Here is a 16,673-nt window from a genome sequence, read left to right on the forward strand (position 1 = left end):
CCTTTTTTCTCTTGTATTCTTCTTTCTCTAGTCTAGTATTCTTCTTTCTCTAGTCTAGTATTCTTCTTTCTATTTTATTCTTCTTTCTCCAGTCTAGTATTCATCTTTCTCTTTTATTCTTCTTTCTCTAGTCTTTCTCCTTCTTTCTCTAGTCTAGTATTCTTCTTTCTCTTTTATTCTTTTTTCTCTAGTCTTTCTCCTTCTTTCTCCAGTCTAGTATTCTTCTTTCTCTAGTCTAGTATTCTTCTTTCTCTTTTATTCTTCTTTCTCTAGTCTAGTATTCTTCTTTCTCTTTTATTCTTCTTTCCCTAGTCTAGTATTCTTCTTTCTCTAGTCTAGTATTCTTCTTTCTCTTTTATTCTTCTTGAATACTAGTGAAGGAGAAAGAAGAAACTAGACTAGAGAAAGAAGTTCTCTAGTATATATAGGATGTATTTAGGATAAGCAATAGAAATAGGTAAAATATGTATGCATTTATTGAATACATTTACATATATGCATTATATAATAAAGAATGATTTATATATACACACACATATGGAGTTTTTATTTACCATATATATTCACCAAGCATATAGAAAAGAAAAATTTCCAATTTTTTTTTATTTTCCCTCCTTGTCCTAGATTCAGGTTTACAGTGAAACGTTCACTGTCGGATAGGCCCACAAAAAAAAACCGGGCACTAGCCTCAACGTCCAATACTGGCACCCGGCTCCATGTGGTCCTGGACACCCCAATGTGTAAATGATGTAAATTATCTTGGAAACTCCGAAAGGATGGTCGGATTTGTTTGATTTTGGTACCAAATTAGTCTTACATTTGATGAAATTGAAAATAAAAAAACACATTATCAACTGAACTAAACACATATAGTATTTAATGTGTGTAAGCAATAATCGGTATAATGTCTCAGTTACCACTTGCTATGTTTTAACTTCCTGTTACAATTCTATAATACAAATGAGCTCAGTAGTAACATAAATCATGAGAAATTTGAATTTCCCGCTCAAATAGTATAAATCATGAGAAATTTGAATTTCCCGCTAATCATGAGACATTTGAATTTCCCGCTCAAATAGTATAAATTATGAGAAATTTGAATTTCCCGCTAATCATGAGAAATTTGAATTTCCCGCTCAAATAGTAGCTCATTTGCATCTTAGAAATGACCAGATTTCTACCAGGGCATCAGAAACATGCAAGAGGTACACAAAGTAGATCAGTGTTGCGGGTTGCCTATGCTTGCATTGGAAGGCGTTGAAAAACCTGCTACCTCTTCAAGTGTTCTGACTCCCTGGTACAGAATTAAAACCAACTAAAATACTACCAGGGCAACAGAAACATGCAAGAGGTACTGACTGATTTGAGCGGGAAATTCAAATTTCTCAGGATTTTTGTGACTACTGAGCTCATTTGTATTGGATGAGAATTAGAACAGCACAGCAGAAAAAAGCAACAGGTAACGGATTCATTTTTCATGAATCCAAAAATTAATTAAAATCGCTAAAACTCTCAGCAATGATATAATATTTGACGAGAGAAACAATATAATGTCATCACATTGGCGAAATTCCTTACCGTTCATTAGATATGGCCGTTTGAAAATTTGCAAATTTCATGTTTGAAGCCGCATAACTCATCCTGTATAGCTGGGAATGCCAAATTTGGCGTTCTTTCTTTTTCTTCTCTAGTAGTCTAGGATAGGATAGTAAGGATAGCAATACACATGTGAGATTTTTATGTATTTATTGATTATTTATACATATATATACACACACACATTGTTTTTATTCTAGTATATACATACCCTTTACCAACCATATACAAAGCAAAAAAAATTCCAATTTTTTTTTATTCCCTTCTTGTCCTCGTTCTCAAGATTCAGGTTTACAGTGAAACGTTCACTGTCGGATAGGCCCACAAAAAAACCGGGCACTAACCTCAACGTCCAATACTGGCACCTGGCTCCATGTGGTCCTGCCCCCCCCACCCAATGTAGTGAGTGGTCCCACCCACGCCAAAGGGCGCATTGAGCCTAACTGGACCACTCAGAGCCAACCAAGTGACAGTTTTCCCTCCCCAGAAGGGAGAGGGACAAATCCCCCACAGGGGGCTTTCCCTCCCCCCCCCCAAAAGGGAAAGGGACAGTTCCCCTGAGGGGGCAAAAAAGAGTGGTTCCCCTCCAGAAGAGGAATAAATCAATGGTATTGGTAAGTGCATGTCTAGACCATGAGAGAGGGGGGGACAATATAATATAAGCTAAGAGTGCTACCACACTAGTGCTGTTGCATCTGTCACAATATTGCAAATTGTAGAAAAATAATCATTAACCCCCTTTATTCCAATTAAGAATCCCTTGAACGCATATTATGTAAATTAGAAAGTGAACAAGAAGTGAGATACAAGACAATATGAGAGAAGAAAAAGTTAACTACAACTGAAATAAATCCATTTGGATGACAGGAAGGGGAAGAATAATTTTATGTAGATAGCAGGGGGGGGAGGCAAGTGGAGTGACTAAGGAATGCGAGTTAAGGTCAGTAAGGCTGGGATTACACCGATTAGTCAAGACAAGACATGTTCAGACACAATACTTCACATAGTTGCTTATGATGCAACTCACACTGATTAGTCATTGCAATTAGACATGACTCCATAAGCAACAATGTGAAGTGTTGTGACTGATCGTGTCTCATCATGTCTTGTCTTGACTAACTGGTGTGCGCCCAGTCTAAGGATTAATAGGTAAGGTGGGGGGGAGACAAGTAAAATTAGTAAGGAATGGTGGTGAGACAAACAATAATAGAATGAGACAGAGAGATTGATAATAAAGAGCCGACAAAGCAGTAACTAGAGGTATAAACTTGGGAATATTGGTGAATGTGAAATAAGGTAAAGAAACTAATGATTGATTGCAAGTGATTACTAAAATGGGAGTAAAATTAATGACAATGTGGTAGGTGAAAGAAATGTAAATTAACATTTCAAAATGAATTGAAATTTAGATTTAAAATGATTTTAAAATAGATTTTTCAACAGAATATGATTCCTACATAAGTTACAGGCTTGTGCGTGGGTGAAATAGGAAGAATGATAATGGGAGGTAAGTGGATCTAAAGCTTCAAGTGATTCAAGATTATTATATTATTGAGTGGGATTTTAATTATTATTAAGTGAGATTAAAATTATTCTTAGCAGAGAAGGCTCTTCAAATAGTCAAAGATTCAGGTTACACTGAAGATTGAGAACTTAATTTTGATATTAATTCAGATTTAGGGGTTTACAATTTGAGAGTAAAGCATTTATAGTGCGGGAAAGATAAGTTTAGAGGAAAGGTGGTCAGAAATAGTAAAACAATTATTGAGGAATTTAAAATGACAGTTTTTGAAAGAAATGAATTGGATGGTGGATAATGCCCACATGAGCTCTAGGCTTGTGCGTGGGTAATAGAATGGATAATGATGAGAGATGAGTGGACCTACAGGTTAAGGTGGGGGTTGAACCATCGGGAAGCCAAGAAAAAAGTTGGAAATGAAATTGAAAAAAAATAAAGTGAATTGAAGTTAGAAATATGAATGGACGGTGCAATGAGAAGGAAGGGAGTACATACAAATTACACTTTACAATGTATAAACGTATTACAATAGAAATAATTGAAAATAGTTCACTAACAATATTTTGAGAGATGCAACAACACACAGCAAAGACAAAAACAATAAGCAAATAAATGATGACGACGATTTCCTCCTGAAAAAAGCAAACAGTGTGGCAGCACCCCAGAAATTTACAATCTAATTTAAATATATTTATTACAATAAATATAAAAAATTCTAAGTAGATGGAGATAGTTTAAAAGAAATGAAAAAAAACAACTGAAGAAAAATCCCAAACTGAATATAAAAAACTAAAATAAAATTGGGGACAGTTTTGAAGAAATCAAAAGAAACAAACTAAAAAAACATCCCTTATCGACATATACTTCGATATTGAATTTGAACTGAAGGTTCGCCTCCAAAGCAACAGAAAATAAGAAACTGAAACAAATAAAAAGCAGGAAGAAATTCAAAAAAAAAAATAAAAGGAAACAACTAAAGAAAAATGTCGAAGCAACTGAAAATAAAAACAAATTCAAAAGTATAAAAGCTGAGAAAAGACTTAGGGGGTGATGGTCGAGACATGCTATTACCAATTCCACACAAGTCGCCCAGGACCGATCTAACAGTTCAACAAGACATTAATATCACCAATAATTGAAGAAAGGAATAAAATTTCGTATTTAAATAGATTAGGATTGATCATTTTTCTCCTATTTTAGTGAATTAATGATATTATTAACTCACTGAAATAGGAGAAAATGATTCAGATCTGGAAAAAATTGAATTCAAAATAAAACTTTAAGAAATAAGAATTTAGAAAAATAACTAGATTGAACTGTTACAATCAGTCGAGTGCTGACTTTTACCTTGATTGAAGTTCTGCGTAATCCGTCCGTCCAGCTGCCTCCGCGATGCCTGAAAATACCCCACACATGGGACACCCACCCCACAGGCATTTATTATTTACAGCAAAACATGCACAATATCAACAACATCACAAACAAAATATAAATCAATTCAACGTCTTTTGAAAATGGAAGTAAATTCGAGTCTTTTCATTATCACTTCACGTCAATAATTCACTGTTATGAACTTTTCAATGTCAATGTTTATAGTTTTCACTTTATATAAACTCTTACACTAGAGTCCCACTATTTTGTAAAAATGTATCTTCTTTGCTGTGTCTTCTATCTTTCTTCTTCCCACTGTTCCGTTTGAGCAGGCCGTCTGTCTCTCTCTCTCCTCCATCTCCTATAAAAAATACAAACTACCATTAAAATCATAACAAAATAATAAGCCTTAGCCAAGGCGACATATGCGCTGAATTTATTTTGCCCATCTTCAGAAAATACATGGCCTCTTATGGAGAGCGTTTATTTTCGACAAACAGTACAGGGGACGTCTATCAACCAGCAGCAAAAGAGCCTTAACATTAGGGCCAAGCAACATGAGGCGTTTTAGAGACGAGTCGGCAGGGCAGGAAGCTCTCCGATTGGCTGATCATCTGATTCCCGAACGCCAACCCAATCGGAGAGCTTCCTTCAATGCCCACTCCTCTGAAAAATGCCTCATGTAGCTTGGCCTTAAGGTCCCAACTATATACTGGCATGGCCTCTTATGGAGAGCGTCTATTTCGCTTTTATAGTATAGTTTTAGTTATTAGACAGCCCACTAACGGTAGGACAAGCTTGTTTTTCAACAAACCACTCTCTGTCTCAGACAGCACCGTATCGCGCATGCGTTGGTAACGGTTTTTTCCCGTTCCATTCAGTCAGTTCTTTGAATGTAACGTTCTTTGTTATGATGGTTACCGAGCACCATAACTGGAGCCGTCATTCCATCTTGATGATGATAAATTATCATCCAGTGATGATTTATCATTGAATTCGATTTAATATTCAACATATTATCATCATTTCATTCAATAAAATCAAGAGTACTTTTCAATAATATGATTAATAAAATATAACGGTTGTTATACAACTAATTTCAAAAAACACTACAACTAAGTCAGAATATTGTCATTTCAAAGCCAAAACCTAACCCCCTAACCTCCCCTTTTATATTTAAAACAATAATAAACATAAATCTTGGTAAAACCCGTAATCCCTTCCAGCATATTGGAATTTCAAAGCAAAATCCTAACCCCCTAACCTATCTTTTCACCTTTGAAATATCCAAAACCATAATTCTACCTGTACCCTAGCCCTTTCTAGCATATTGCAATTTTAAAGCAAAAACCTAACCTAGCCTCATGAAACATTATTAAATATAACTTAAAAAACCCAACCCCTAACACTTTCACATTCAATACTTTGGATTTCAAAACAAACTCCTAACCCCCTAACCAATCCTTTCATCTCTGAAACAACAAAAAACATAACTCTACCTGGACCCTAGCCCCTTCTAGCATATTGCAATTTTAAAGCAAAAACCTAACCTAGCCTAATGAAACATTATTGAATATAACTTGAAAAATTCAACCCCTAACCTTTTCACATTCAATACTTTGAATAATTTCAAAGCAAACTCTTAACCCCCTAACCTATCCTTTCACCTTTGAAACAATAAAAAACATAACTCTACCTGGACCCTAGCCCCTTGTAGCATATTGCAATTCCAAAGCAAAAACCTAACCTATCCTTATGAAACATTATTAAATATAACCTTAATAGAACCTTTGAAGCATCAAAAAACATAACTCTACTTGGACCCTAGCCCCTTCTAGCATATTGCAATTTCAAAGCAAAAACCTAACCTATCCTTATGAAACATTATTAAATATAACCTTGATGAAACCTTTGAAGCAACAAAAAACATAACTCTACTTGGACCCTAGCCCCTTCTAGCATATTGCAATTCCAAAGCAAAAACCTAACCTATCCTTATAAAACATTATTTAATAAAACCTAGATGAAACCTTTGAAACAACAAAAAACATAACTGTACTTGGACCCTAGCCCCTTCTAGCATATTGCAATATTCCAAAGCAAAAACCTAACCTATCCTTATGAAACATTATTAAATATAACCTAAATAAAACCTAACCATTTACCCTATTTTGTCAATTAGTTGAATTTCTACATTGTTGATATACGATGTGGCAACCTTGCAATGCGTGAAAGAGATAGTGCCATCTGCTTTGTTGAATGATACACAAGGATAGCAAAACCATAGCAAATCACACACTGCCGTTATAACGTGGACCTCACTATAGATACTCAAAGAATACTTTTGAATAACTATGTGATAACTGTGACCGTTGCTGGCCGGTACTCTGTATCTGAGACAAAGAGAAGCTGCTGTTTTTCAGGCACACACACACGTTCATCAGGAATATATTGTCTTCTGACATAAAATGAACAACCAATAACGATGAATAGACCACTGGAAAATTACAAATTACAAAAATAGAAAATAATTTAACCTCAAAAGAGCAGTGGAGAAAGAATAAACAACAAAGTCGGTGACACAAAAACCTAACCTAAAAGAAAATTTGCTGGAAGCCTTTTACTGATACACAATAATGTATGACAACATGTTTATCATGCATTTCCTACGGTTAGTGACCAGCCTAAGAGACAATGCATCCGGCTAATGAGCTAAAAGAAATTCAGCTCGTCTCAGACGCCCGCATAGTGGGGACCTTACATGTGGTAAGTTAATCATTATAAGATTCAATAATAAATATTCACAATAATTGAGATAAAAATATCGTTGTAGTTCATTATATTTCTACATAGCCTACAAACAATTTGGCAACGGTATGGTGCTATAGTGAAGTTCACGTTATAATGGCAGTGTTTGATTAGCAATGGTATTGCTATCCTTGTCAATCATCCAGCAAAACGGATAGCGCTATCTCTTTCTCGCTTTATCGTGAGGTCCACGTTATAATGGCAGTAAAGAAAGATAGGAGAACAACGTTGCCGATCCTAATCCTTCTATAGACGATAACTTATCCTGAGTCACAGTATTATATCTACAACCGTCTCCAATTTATTGAAGAGTTCCCATAACTATGACTCACTCTGTAGAAAAGAATAGCGCTATCTGCTTTATCTAATGACAGACAAGGATAGCAAACCAATATTAATGAGATGGTGACTCTATAAGGTGAATGTGACTATAGCTGCAATATGCACCACTCCACTCTGCAGAGTAACAATCACTTTCAGCTGTCGGCATTGGTTCAATGGAAAGCATTCATGTTATTTGCTGACAATTGCAAGTGAATCAACAGCAGACAGATTTATCATAAAAATGAGACACCAGTTTCGGTTGTTTCTACACCATAATTACTCTCAAACAATACATTTGCTGGAGATTGAAAATATAAAACGAAATTAGCATTAGAGTGGAGTGGTGCTAATAAACCATTCTGTTCTCAACATTCGTTCACTGCAATATCAAATTCATTATTATTTAAAGTTTGGCCCATACTACTTGAGCTGGATTCGCAGATATCAGTATCAGTGAACGACGTGACCAGCACAGTCAACATATAAATGCCATGAATTGTGATGAGGACTATTGCCACCCAGCCAGCGGAGCCAGCATGAATAGTCCCATTACAATTTATGAGAATAATATTCTCACTGTACTGGATACGTTCACTGATACTGATATTTGGGAACACTGCTTTTATGCTCACTGTTATGCCAGCGCCACACTCTCACCAAGTCACTAGCCAAGCGGTGGCATGGTAGTCATCCACACTCTCGCCAAGTCACTTGCCAAGCGGTGGCATAGTAGTCATCCACACTCTCACCAAGTCACTTGCCAAGCGGTGGCATAGTAGTCATCCACACTCTCGCCAAGTCACTTGCCAAGCGGTGGCAGAGTAGCCATATACACTCTCACGCTCGTCGTCATTTGTACGCACTTGGCAAGAGTGTGGAAGCGACGTCATCACTCAAGTTACAGTCAGAGTTCAATAACCATCAAGTAGCATCATTAGTACAAGGAGTACAGGTAATAGTGAGGTCCACGTTATAATGGCAGTGGAGAAAGATAAGAGAACAGCGTTGGTCACTGCCTTCTATAGAGGATAGCTGATCTCAAGTAATATTAACTACCATTCAAAATTAAAATAATCAATTACAAACATTCTATTCGTCAACAAAATATATTTTGAGATTGGATATTTTGTTATTATACTCTTACATTTAAAACAACGGCAACGTTGCAGGGGTTGAAAAGGATAGCGCTATCTGCTTTGTCGAGTGATAGACAAGGATAGCAACAGAAATGTTAATCAAATACTGACATTTAAACATGGATCTCACTATAGAACAAGAACAACCACAACATGATACAGTATCAACACATGATAGAGTATCACCACACATGATACAGTATCAAACCAATATGATACGGTATCATCTCAACTTGATACACAACACCGTGATTTGATACATTCGCTATCTGCTTTGTCGAATGATAGCAACACCATTGTTAATCAAATACTGCAATATTATAATGTGGACGTCACCATAGCAAGTAGTATAAATAGTGGGTCTAAGGCCTGTATTACATTAGGGCACCAGTGTACACCAGGTCAGGTGTCAGAGTGTAAAGCATGGCTGGTGACCGGACACCAAAATGCTCGATGTGACTACTGTATAAGGAGCACTCGGGCCCTTGGTAATCCACTGGTGTCCTAATGTAATATGGTCTAAGTCTTATATCACATTGGGACAGCAGTGGGTCGCCAGAGAGCAACCATTGCAAAGCACGCTGGTACACCAGCGAGACACCAGGATTGGTGGCCGGACTGGTGACCCTAAAGTAAGATCCACGTAATGATGGCTGTGAAGAAAGATAAGAAACACCGTTGCCGATTCTCTGCCTTGACACTGCCTTCTATAGAGGACTGATACCGGTATATCTGATGTAATAACAACTGTTCATTCTCGTTCAAAATAATCAATTATATTATAATCGTAAAAAAATATATTCTAAATTATTAAATAATACATTTTCATAATTTAGAATAATTAATATTCTGTAAATAAATTATATTTCTATATTATATTTTCTACTTATATTTTATATTTTCTACTATTCTATTTTATATTTTAATTATATTTCTACTATATTTTTGTTTTATTTTCAACGATCTGGCAACGTTGCGTAGTAAAGGATAGCGCCATCTGCTTTGTCGAATGATAGACAAGGATAGCAGCACCAATGTTGATCAAACACTGTCATTATAACGTGGACCTCACTCAAGTAGAATTGCTAATAATATTGTCGACACTGACCTGATAATGCAGCGTCCGCTCCATCTCATCTCTCACTCTAGCAACAGCAACCAAATGACAATCCTCCTCCATGCAACCGCTCAGAACTCACTTCGCTCGCTGTGCTCTTCTCCTCTCCTCTCACTCTGCTCACTGCAAACAAAAATCAGCCACGTTATGATCTAGTTAGGTAATTAACATCAATTAAATTCAAGATAAAAACAATCATAAACTATCACAATTATAATAAAACTATCATAAACAATCATGAACTACACATTGTAATCTTCGTATCTTTATAAGATTGAGTTTTGGACTAACAAGTTTTTTTTTAAATATCGGTATTGTAATTTATATTCAATGAATAAATAAAAAATAGTGTAGCATTGAAGTGGCTTGACAGTGTTTTGTATAGCATTGAATAAATTAATGTATTGATTGATATATATAGTCAGTAAATGACACATGCATCACATAGGTCGGCCTATTCTCTGCACGCTGCCAAATCGTACTGTAAAGTTTCTACTGCACAATAATGCTTTAATATGAATTATCTTCAAGACATGAAACAACCAATAATTATCACACAGCAATCATATTCAAACATCAGGTCATAATAATTATTATAAGAGTAGTAACACGTCAATAATTAATGTATCATACCGATCAATTTTATCGGCTTTATATTCAAGTTAATTACCAATCCTTGAAATTTGTAATTGTAAGTAATTTTTCAAATATAGTAAACCATACTGTTCACTTTCTAGTTCAGGTCTAATTGTTTTTACATCAAAATTAAAATGTCTACAAAGTTGCAACATCTTGAGAAAGAAAATTAATATGAGTGTTAAGTACTTTGATTTCAACATAGCTATTGAAGTCTACAGACATCGAACTGATGTCTTATTCAAACATTAGAAAATAAGTCTTATATAAAACAAATTAAGTAGTAAAATTTTCAATAAATGTTGTGCAATATTTTCAAAATATAGGGTGACACAGAATAACGGGAACTTTTAAAAACGCCATAAAACATTAATGGGAAGGGCAATAATGATTTTATTCAAACTAATGTAAAGTTCAAGACTTGCCATTTGAGAATTATTAATAACATCTATCACTTTTTGACAATTACTTAAGATGGCTTCCTCAAATACATTGAACTACTTTAACCCTTTGGAGCTTATAATAAGCTCTTAAGAGCTTATACTTTAAGAGCTTATAATAAGCTTCCTGCACATTTAAAAGAGCTAAAAGTGGGTAATTTTAAAAGAGCCATAAAAAAGATGTTTATAGAAAATGTCCATATAGAAAAGAGGAGTTTCTAATTTGAGGGTATTTTGTTTGCTGTTTGTATTTTCATTTCTTTGAATGTAAATACTTTTTATTTGCTATATTTAATCTATGACGATGCTATGCATTTGTATAAATGATTTCTGCAATAAAGAAATCTTGAATCTTAATACATTTCATACAGCTTTTAGACAACATTTCTAATATCTGACACAATATTGATCCAGCAAAATCGCTTCACATGGAACTGTGAGGCTCATATTACACCAAGCCACCAGTGGGACGCCAGAGAGCAACCATTTGCGGCCGTGTGTAAAGCAAGTTCAGACACCAGTGAGACACCAGGATTCGTGACCCAAGTGAGACTCCAGCTGGTCGCTTAAATCTGGTGTCTCGGCTGGCGACGCTAGTGTAATTATTTATATTATGAAAAATGGAAGCAAACAGGGTTTTCTCCCGAAAATTGCTTTCATAACACAATAAAGAATACAATTAATCACATGAGAATAATTGTAATGAGCGCAATAACAACTGATGCCCCGCGACTCGCTCGGGCACTTGAACCGGAGCGACCCACTGGCGGCCTCATGTAATACGAGCCTTTAGTGAGGTCCACGTTTAAATGGCAGTGGAGAAAGATAGAGAGAAAAGCGTTGCCGATTAACTGCCTTGCAACTGCCTTCTATACAGGATAGCTGATACCGATATATCTGATGTAATATTAATGGTTCATTCTTATTAAATAATAATTATTTCATCACATTTCATTCGCCAGGAAAATATATTTTTCAATGATTTAATAATGGATTTTCATAATTAAGTTTAGATACTCTGTTAATTATATTTCTACATTGTTGAAAAACGATCTGGCAACGTTACAGAGCTAGAAAAGGATAGTGCTATCTGTCAAAAATGATAAGCGAGGATAGCAACACCAATGTTAATCAAACACTGTCATTTTAACGTGGACCTTATTTTAAACATGAAATTATTTTGTGGGAAACCGGTGACTTGAATACCGTCCCAAGTGGATTCTAAACTATAGTGAGGTCCACGTTATAATGACAGTATTTGATCAACTTTGGTTTTGCTATCCTTGTCTATCTTTCGACAAAGCCGGTGGTACTATCCTTTTCTAGGTCCACAACGGTGCCAATTATGTTTTTGACAGTGTAGAAATATGATTAATTAATGCAGAGAATCGGCATCGCTATTCTTCTATCTTTATTCACTGTCATTATAACGTGGACCTCACTATAGTATTATGATTTGATGAAAGATAGGAACATGACATTTTTGAAATTTCATTGACTCATTTTTGAGCTATCACTGTTAACGAGTAAGCCTACAAGAATCTTAGGCTTGTGCAACTGAAATGATAATTTTTAGAATGCGAACAAAAGAGAATTAATTTTGATAAAATTTGTTGAATGAGAGTTGATATTGTGGATTTTTTCCTTAATTGAAAAAAAAAGTTTTATTTTTGTGACATCCACATTAGACGTGTTACAGGACTGCAATTATGTGTCAAAAAACAACTACAACTGAAGATGTGTTGATTTCAACACCAAACTGTATAAACTGTCTAATAAATGTGGATGTGACAAAAAAGGCAAGTAATTTTGAAGGTAGGTCAATGACTGCAATGTTTTCAATAGATTCATTGATAATATTGATGGTTTGAGGTGGATTGCAAGTCACAGAAAAGTTATTAAAAAGCAAATAACTGAACTTGAAAACAAAATCACAGCCATGGTACATTTAATATGTATTGAATAAAAAATATTTGAAGTGTCACAATCACTTTTTTGCTGAATTACAGTAAAGAAATACTAGTATCAGTTGTAACACTATTCTCAATCCATGATCAGCGCTGTTTACTAGATAATTAATTAAAACAATCATACTATCAGAGTGTTTGTGTCAATTTTAAGCATTTTGAACCACGACAGATAAATTCTATCAATTGAATTAGTTCACCTTATTTGGAAATAGAATAAAGTTATCAACCACAATAATATAGGCACAAACAGACATTGAATATTATTGAAGATTATCAGCATGTGAGCGTCAATTCACTAATTTATTACTGTCCAAGAGGCTATGTAATAAATGGAATATCGGCTCAGTTTCTGACTCAATAATTCTACATTAAATATAGAAGAAATTATAAATTTATAGAGGAATGGGTAAGAAGAAAAACTCCATAAAATTATAAAATACTACAACGATTCTAGTTTTGTTTTCTTTTGTTACGAGATTTCTCAAGTCACTGAATATGTTCAATTGATAAATGGGATTAAATAATATCTAAAAAATCATTGAATCATCGATAGCAAACAAGCTCTCCTTGGCTAAACGGCGCCTATTGCATTGGAAATTATGTATTTAATAAAATGAAAGAAAATATGTGGCAGCCAACAGCTAACTCATCTGGAAGACTGGAGTTGCGACGCTCCACACAACTCAAAATGAACCATCAATTCTGCAGCATTGCATTCGTAATGTCGGCGCCACACTCTCGTCAAGTCGCTTGTCAAGCGACTCGCTGTATACATCTATATGGTGGGATTGAAGGCGAACAGTGGCATAGTAGCCATCCACACTGTCGCACTCGTCGTCATTTGACGCATGTGGCAAGAGTGTGGAAGCAGCATTATACATGTAAGATTTGCAGTACTTCATGGAATGAAGCTACTATTCAACTCACATTTTTTCCGGTAGTGTTTCATCAACATCACTTTGCTCCACAATAAACGAGCACAAGCGCATCCAGTTTTGTGATAAACTGCAAGGCCTATTATAAGCCTACAATAAATATTCAAAGCTCAATAGAAGAACAGAATACAATGTGAAGATAGATAGGTATGTTACAACACTCACCAGCTGTCAAGAGCCTCACTTGAAGGCTCTGGTCGATGACTGAAGTCACATCTCAGGATGGCAATCTCTTATCAGCATCGATGCATTGCACTGAGAAATGTTGTCACGTATCTCTCCACCTCCAGCAATCTGGTTCATACTGGAAGAAAATAATTTATTTATGAGAATTTCCCAAAACGGATCAAGAGACTTTCATACAAGAGGATACACTAGGCCTACCTCTAGTGTCAGCAGTGTTAGAATGGGCAGCATTGATGCTAACTATACAGAGTTGGCGAGAATAAAGGAAACGTCATAATATTTCCAACACGAGAATTATTTGACGGTAGTTTTGTTTGGGGATCTTACTCAAATTTAAAATTATAATTTCCTGTCATTTCAAAATGTTTTCCATCTTAAATTATAATTTTATTACATTATACAGAGTTGGGCAGGGAGGTATGGATGATTTGAAATAACAGATACACTCAATTTTAAACGAAAGTAGAAATTTTTTTTTAGTGTGTACCTTGAAGCCCTGAGTGAAACAATAATACAAGAAATTCGAGCGATATCACGTGAAATGCATCAGAGGAGTATAGACAACTTCTCACAACGTCTACAGAAGTGTATGGAAAAAACGGACAGCATCTAACAAATGTTATTTTTCGTACATAATCAATGTTCTAATTTTTTCCTCTTAAATTTTTATAATGGCAACATCCAAGGTACACACTAAAAAAGTAAATTTTAAGTTTCGTTTAAAAATGAGTGTCTAACTGTTATTTCAAATCATCCATACCTCCCTGCCCAACCATGTACATCTATTAGAACTATTACATATAACATCTACTTTAAATCCTAGTTTATTGATGCCAATCGGCGAGACAATTGTCATAAGGCAACTGACTGGCAAGATATTATTGTCTTCGTATAAAAACTTCATGTCAATTGTCTTGCCAACTGTCCCGACAATTGGCCTGAAATTCAACTGTCTCCGGGAAGTAGACTATAGACAGTGAATTAGGCCCAGCGAGCCCCCATCCCTCGGAATCCCAGTTGTCGCGACAATTGGCGCCGTTTGAACGGTGTAGGCCAGTATCGCTGTCTTGGTTTTGCCAGTTCAGCTGTTCAGTCACAACAGATGACGAGAACTCGGCCACGTTTAGCTGTCAACTGCCGTGCCAATAGTTGGCCGCGTATAAACATCTTCTCGTTTAACTTGCCTGGCCTCCTACAATCCGCAAACACGTGATGACAATTGTCCAAAGACAACTGTCTCGCCAATTGGCATCGTATAAACTAGGCTTCATGTCAGCTCATTTGTTCAAATCAAAAAGTACAATACATAATTTCATTACAAAATTTCAGGAGAAAATGAATGACGAACACCACACATCGACATCTCAAACCGTATAAAATAAACGTCCACTATTATTACCTTATAAAAATCAAATTAATATCACGAGAAATTAGTTTGAGAAAGCAAGTAACACTTGATACTAACTGCAAGGGGCTAGTCTATGAAGAATCAAAAAAGTTCTATGAATAAATACAAAAGTATGTGTCTACTTTGACTCGCTAATTTTTGATGCACAAGATAGTCGTATAGTCCCATAGCAAGCTGGGACATGACGTCCCTAACTTCATAAATGTTGATAAGTTCTTATTAGATAGAGAGCTAGGTTGGAATACCCACCTGTGAAGCGCCATAATTGAAAGCCACAATCAATGAAAGGAGGACAATCGAGGAAGAAATGAGATGGAGTGAGTTTGCCAAGCTCTTCCTCACTTCATGATTCGATGCATCGTTGGCAGAAAAGTGTCCCTATGGCTCAGTTCTTACCTGTAACATAAGCAAATAGAAGGCATTTGAATATTGAAATACAGACCAGTTTTAAAACTGAGATCACATCATATTTTTATTCTAGACTAGTAGGTAACCCGACTTAGATCCCACAAGGGTCTGATTAAAAATTTGAAAACTGAAAACTTGACGTACTAAAATATTAAAGAATTAGAAATATGCCTATAAACCATCCTCAGTAAATTTGGAATCTTTATGCAAAATTTCAAGTTAATCGTGTATTCAAGTCATTCGTGTATTTTCGATCCTGTACATATATAAGCCAATTCTTTTCTTTATTATATTACAGCCAATATATTTTACAACACTCAGTACAATACAATAACGTCATCCAGTACTTGAGATAAATAAAAAACTCAGACAAATATTGATTCATATGTACAACAAACAACAAATAAATAATTAAGGGCCTCCGAGCTCGGGATTTAGCTAAGTTCTAGACTTTAAACAGCTGGAGTTGGAAATTTTGCTTTCCGGAACGGGGCGTAGTCATAGTTTTATGATAATCTTTATTTTCTCATTTTGTAAACGTTTTTCCTTGACGAAATGAAACATTCCTAAATAATTAAAAATAGCTGAAACTTTACACTATTTTCTCTTTATTTTATTTTGTGTTCAATTTTCTAGTTTTTCGAAATTTAATTTAAACGTGGACTGCGACTACGCCCCGTTTCGGAAAACCAATTTTCTAACTCCAGCTGTTTAAATTCTAGAACTCAGCTGAATCCCAAGCTCGGAAACCGGCCCTAAATGTAAACACTTGACAGATGGTTACAACACAGAGCTTGAAGAACTTGTAATTGCTACTCT

The 16,673-nt window shown here is 35.4% G+C and overlaps 1 long non-coding RNA gene across 1 annotated transcript in view; it reads right to left on the minus strand.

The window, feature by feature from the left end:
• Positions 1 to 604: 604 nt before the first annotated feature.
• LOC120353888 overlaps positions 605 to 16,673 on the minus strand; it is a 19,250-nt gene continuing 3,181 nt past the window's right edge. Inside the window, exons 3-4 of the long non-coding RNA XR_005572672.1 lie at positions 9,863 to 9,994; positions 605 to 4,847 (exon numbers count right to left, since the gene is read on the minus strand). This is a non-coding gene — a long non-coding RNA (uncharacterized LOC120353888). The remainder of the gene's footprint in view (positions 4,848 to 9,862; positions 9,995 to 16,673) is intronic.

Source organism: Nilaparvata lugens, chromosome 12 (assembly GCF_014356525.2).
Source record: "Nilaparvata lugens isolate BPH chromosome 12, ASM1435652v1, whole genome shotgun sequence".
Classification (NCBI taxonomy): Eukaryota; Metazoa; Arthropoda; class Insecta; order Hemiptera; family Delphacidae; genus Nilaparvata; species Nilaparvata lugens.